The sequence below is a fragment of the Oryctolagus cuniculus genome, chromosome 7 (assembly GCF_964237555.1).
Source record: "Oryctolagus cuniculus chromosome 7, mOryCun1.1, whole genome shotgun sequence".
Lineage (NCBI taxonomy): Eukaryota > Metazoa > Chordata > Mammalia > Lagomorpha > Leporidae > Oryctolagus > Oryctolagus cuniculus.
In genome coordinates, this window is record NC_091438.1 from 53,732,406 (window position 1) to 53,738,405 (window position 6,000).

A 6,000-nucleotide genomic window follows, 5' to 3' on the forward strand; every position below is an offset into this window, starting at 1 on the left:
GCCCGGGTCGTTCAGTACAGTAGGTGTGGGTGATCCTCCTCTACCCAACACAGAAAAGGGACACGCCTCTTACAGATGGATTTTCCTTTATAAACATAGACTGCCCTGGCTGGCGCCGCAGCTCAATAGGCTAATCCTCCGCCTGCGGCACCAGCACACCAGGTTCGGGTTCTAGTCCCGGTCGGGGCGCCGGATTCTGTCCCGGTTGCCCCTCTCCCAGGCCAGCTCTCTGCTGTGGCCCGGGAGTGCAGTGGAGGATGGCCCAGGTTCTTGGGCCCTGCACCCGCATGGGAGACCAGGAGAAGCACCTGGCTCCTGGCTTTGGATCAGCGCAGCGCGCCAGCCACAGCGGCCACTGGTGGGTGAACCAACGGCAAAGGAAGACCTTTCTCTCTGTCTCTCTCACTCACTGTCCATTCTGCCTGTCAAAAAAAAATAAAAATAAAAATAGACTGCCCTTACCAACAGAGACCTCACGACTGCTCTCTCTCTCTTTTTTTTTTTTTTTTTTTAACAGAGTTTTTCCTGCAGCTGCCGGTTCTTGACAACCTTTAGCTCAGAACAGCCCAGATTCCCAAGTGCATACTTGGGGTGACATCATCTGATATTCTTCTCAGCAAACAACGCAATCCCATCTGATTGCTCAAAACAGCGTGTGTGTGTCTTCGTGAGGACGTCCACTGGGGCGGTGGTGGGACGGTGGCTACTGTTCTGTCCTGGTCGGTTGCTGTTGCTATCCTGGTATTTCTACAGCACATGGGCATCGCCTTTCGATATTTCTCTTCTAAGTGGGCCTCCCGCTTTGTAAGAGCTCCAAGAACTGAGCCGGTGGTGCAATCCCTGCCTGTGTGTCGTGGTGTCAGGGGTACACTGCGTGGGGATGACTCACTCGCCGGCTGCCCCTCGCTCCTGGAGAGAGAGTAAAGGGAGGAGGGCGAGAAGCAGAAGAGCAGGAAGAAGGAAACATTCTCCGAGGTCTTGCTTCAGATCTCTGGCTCGGAAAGCGCCCACGCCCACCCTCCCACCTTCCTCTCCCTGCGGCAAGTGACAGCACCGGCAAGACTGGGTCACACTGGCCCTTGGGACAAGATAACCGTGTCTGTAGTTCACGTGTGGCCGTGCGGGGTTTTAGAAAGAGGACTTGGAAGGGGGATCTGGCCTTCTCTCCTTCTTTGAGGGAGGCTCTGGGTGCACCTGCCCCTCCTGGCCATGTCCACCCCTAATCCGTAGCCGCTCGGACCTGTGCTCCAAACTGCGGGCCACTGCCCACTTCCTCCTGAGACCCCTACACAGAGGCCCTCCAAGTGCCACCCACCTGCCTACCAAACACCCAGCTCCTCCCTCCGGTGCCTCATTCCGTCTGCCTACAGGCTCGGGGCTGGGATGCAAAAAAAGGGGGCAAGTGGGCAGCATTTTTTACTAAAAAAAAAAAAATCCTACAATTGGTGACACAAGATGACAAGACCAGGGCAGCAGTGACTATCAGAAAGGCCACACCGTGCGGCCAGCTTCCGTCAAGGTCCAGGGCCATTGTACCTGGGTGGTCACTGCCAGCCACGTGCTGGACACCCTCACAAAGCGGCTTCCTGGAGGGCCCAGTGGGGCAGAGACCCCGCAGCAGTCCAGCTGGGAAGCCCAGGGCTTAGAGCCTGTGCCTCTGCCAGCCGGGACCTCCTCCTCCAGGGCGGCGCCTGCCTTTCCTCTTCCTCCTGTGCTTCCCACACACAGGGCACAGAGCACAGAGCACAGAACCAATCCCCGGCCACAGTCCCTGGGGGCTGCCTGGGTTTCTGAGACCAGCGTCACTCCGCCTGCAGCTCCCCCAAGAGGTCAATGCCTCAGACAGCGTGAGCAGGTGACCACAGAGAGAAGACGCAGCCCCACCCCCGGGAACTAGGCATGCGCACTGCTTAGAGCCGCTCTGATGTTTCACTCTCCAGCTGATCGCGCGGGGCTAGGGACGTGCCTGACCCACAGGACACCCCCAGCAAACGGCAGCCCTGTCCCTGTGAACCTACCCGACCCCCATGGAGGCCCTGGTCCACCACAGGTAGACGCTGAGACCCTGTATATAGTTCCCCCACACATACTGTATGATAACGTTCCGTTTATAAATTAGACACACCAAGATATTAACAACAGCTCATTGTAGAATACAGCACTTACAATAATGTCATGAGGCACTGGAAGATTAAGAATTATTTCTGGAACTTTCCTTGTAATGTTTTGGGACCCTGGTTGAAGGTAGAAAGTGAAGGGAGGGGGTGAGAACCAAGGAGCTCCCCCGGGGAAACAGGGCAGAAGGTTCTGGAGGTTTCTGGACCCTTCCCAGCGAGGAGGAAGAAGAGGAGGAAGCCTTGTGGGACTTGAGAAGTGCTTGCTCCCTTTCTCTGCGGCCTTGCGGATTTTTTTAGCCGTTTCGTGGTCTAAGGAGCAGGAACCCAGGGCTGGGGACACAGGCCCGGCTGAGGGGTCAGAGGCCAGCGAGGCCCCTGGGCATTAGCAGAGCAGGAGCAGGTGCAGGAAGCAGCTGAGGGACCCTGCTGGGGCCTCACTTTCCCTGGGGCTCAAGTGGCGTGGTTGGGAGGACGGAGTAGGTCTGGGTGCCCCCTGAAGAAGCCGCCCAGGTTTGGGGTAAAGGCCAGGTGAGGTCGTCCAGGAAGAACCCACCCTGTACACCGCACAGCGTGGGAGGGGCCGTGAACTGCTGCTCCGGGAGAAAGGGCGGTCTCTTCAGAGCCGGCGAGCCCGGCAGAGAGCGCGCTTAGGAAAGAGCCGTCGGTGCGGGACAGCCCGCACGTCGACGCCCTCCCGGCCGCGTCTTAGGCCGCTTCCCATCCGAGGACCGGGGAGCGACGTCCCTGCCTGCTGCTGCCACCCTCTGGCGGCAGCCTGAACTGCACCCTTGCTAATTTCACTGACCGGAGTTACAAAGCGTGAGCTTTGGGTGGTATTTGCATTCACTTAGTCGTTTTCAGTTGACGCGTCCGTACTCCAGCCCCCAAATGCGTCTTTCACCCGCACAGTATCTCTGTGCCACAGGTATGTCCACAGGTGAAAACACCGAAGCTTGAGACTTGCCCAGGAGATGAGCCCAGGCATTCTGATTCCACTCAGGGATGTGTCAGTTCCTTCTCAGAACCTGAGACCACCTGACCTCCTCTCCCTCCCACCCCCACCCCCACCCCTCGGTGGCCCCAGACTCCCCACACCCGGTCCATGCCCGCAGCTGCCTTTAAGGCAAAGGGATGTAAGCATTATAAACAGGAGTGAGCCACTGCTCCCTCCACAGTGTCAGGCTGATGCGGGGGTAAGGGGCACGTGGGAGCCCATGGGAGCACTGTGGACAAGTGCAGGTGGAATTACCAGGTCCCGGAGGGACTCCAGCTGGGAGTCCTCAGCAGCCAAACAGGACGTCAGCTGGTGACGAGGTGGATGAAGGAGGAACAGCGGGACCACAGCACAGGTCACGGCATCGTGGGATCCACACCATTGGCTCAGGGCTGTGAGAAGCCCTCCACTGGCTGCTGCCTTCTGAGTCGTCACTAACAAATGTTTACAGTGAAGGACCCAGGCATGTCCTGTTTGTTTCTCAGTGTTACAGCAAAGCCAGCGCTTTGCTACAAGTGTTCAGTTATTGTTACAATGATATTGATGGACTGCCAACTCTCCTTCCCAGGATGCCCTTCTAGACCCACGTGGAACCCACATGTAGGCAAGTATCCCTGCCCACTCCTAACTGATGTTCTAATGGGGAGGACAGAGAAGAAACAGCCTGAGAGGCTGTTGTGATATGGTGGCTTAAGCAGCCATCCTGTACAGGAGCACTGGTCCAAGTCCCAGCTGCTCCGCTTCTGATCCTGTAATGAGCCTGGGAAGTGCTTGGGGCCCTGCTACCCATGTGGGTGGGAGACCCGGATGGAGTTCCTGGCTCCCGCCTGGCCCAGCTCCAGCTGTTGCATCCATTGGGGAGTGAACCAGCAGATGGAAGATCTCTCCATCTCTCTCCCTGTCTCTCACGCTGGCTTTCAAATAAATTAATAAATCTTAAAGGAAAGAAACAACACAAGTATAAGTGTGTAGATAGTGACAGGCTTTCAGGAGAAAAATAAGGTAGGACAGAGGTGACAGAGGCTGGGGTGGTGTTGGCACTTCTGGGGAGGTGGCCACAAAGGTCTCACTGGGGAAGTAGCTCTGAGCAAAGACCTACGTGAGCTGAGGGACACTGTCAGGTACATGTGTGAACAGGAGCAGTCAGGCAGGGGGGACAGCATGAGCAAAGGCCCTGAGGTGGGGCCATTCCTGGGGTGTTGGGTGTTAGACAGGAAGCCAGGAGGCTGGGGAGCCCGTGAGAGCAGGGGGCACAGACAGGTCACATGCGAGGCTTTGTTGGCAGCGGGAATGACTCAGCTGACTGCTTGTGCTGTCTGATCCTATGGACCAGACTGAAGAGTGGGGAAGCTCGCCAGAGGAGCTGAGGTGGGTGGGGTTGGGGGGTCTTAGAATGCACACAGGTCCCTTTTAGCACCCAACATTCACCTTGACGTAGCTACTGGTTTCTATCACAGTCCAGAAAACCACACTGTTCTGCTCGTGGCGTCTGGGGCCATGACTCCGCCCTGCCCTGCCATGGCTGGAGCCCTGCCAGGGAGACTTCAGCAGCCAGGGTACTGTGACCAGCTGGGTCCTGGGCAAGAGCAGAGCTGACACCGGTGCCGTGGCTCACTAGGCTAATTCTCCACCTGCAGCGCCAGCACTCTGGGTTCTAGTCCCAGTTGGGGCGCCGGTTCTTTCCCGGTTGCTCCTCTTCCAGTCCAGCTCTCTGCTGTGGCCCGGGAAGGCAGTGGAGGATGGCCCAAGTGCTTGGGCCCTGCACCCCATGGGAGACCAGGAGGAAGCACCTGGCTCCTGGCTTCAGATCGGCGCAGTGCGCCAGCCGTAGTAGCCAACTGGGGGGTGAACCAACAGAAGGAAGACCTTTCTCTCTGTCTCTCTCTCACTGTCTAACTGCCTGTCAAAAAAAAAAAAAAAAAAAAGAGTGGAGCTGGCGATGGTGGCTTCACGGGCATACCTGGTGCCCAAACCTAGAGGCTGGAGGACAGGTGGCCCAGACACACCTCGTGGCCTCTCTGTGGACCTGTGGCCCCTCAAAGTGAGGGCGCTTCCTTCTGCAAAGCAGCGGGAGAGAAGGGGCAGCCAGCAAGCAGGTGTCCTAAGGCAGCAGAGCTGTCCGGCCTCTGTGAGTGCATTCAGGAGCCCCAGAGCAGCCCTGCCACAGGCCCCAACGGGGGGAGAGCGTCACAGGGCGCAGGGTCCAGGGGGAGGGGATGGAGACTTGCTGCTTTGTAGGAAGCGTGACAGTTGTCAGCCTTTGAAAAGCACCACAGCCATGTGTCTGGGGCAAGACAAAGAGTTACTGTCCATTGGGTGCCCTCATTAGGAGGAAGTCTGGCCCAATGACCTTAAAAATCCTGCCCATGCTTTGACATCACTCACCTGTGTGCTCTTTGCCTCCACCTGTGAGCTCTCGGCCTCCAGCAGCTCTCCAGAAAAGAGCCTGAGCCCTAGGCCGCCTCCCACCGTGGCCTGTGTGTGCAGGTGTGCAATCCAAGGCTCGTCCCTCCCCGGGGAGGCAAGGCAGGCCTGTGCCAAACTTGTGCCGTGTAGATATTAATAAACTCGGAGCCGTATTGGCAGCGTTGTGGTTTTTCTGCGGCCTTTTGCAGCCCGGAAGGCATCCTCCGGTTAGCCGGCCCTGCTGTTTTATCGGTTGCAGGTGAAACCAAGTCAGTCTGTGCGTGTGTCTGCTGCGGCTCCGTGAGTAGCCTCGGAGTATGCAGCAAGGGGGGAAGGAACTGGAGAGGGAGCTGACGTCATCCGTGGGCCAGGAAAACCCACTCCGGAAGAGAAGGGCTGCAGCAGCGTTGTTTGTTTGTTTGTTGTGATGTATTCTAGTCGCTCAAGGCCGGAGTTCATGCGTGTGTTGTCCACGGCCCCAGC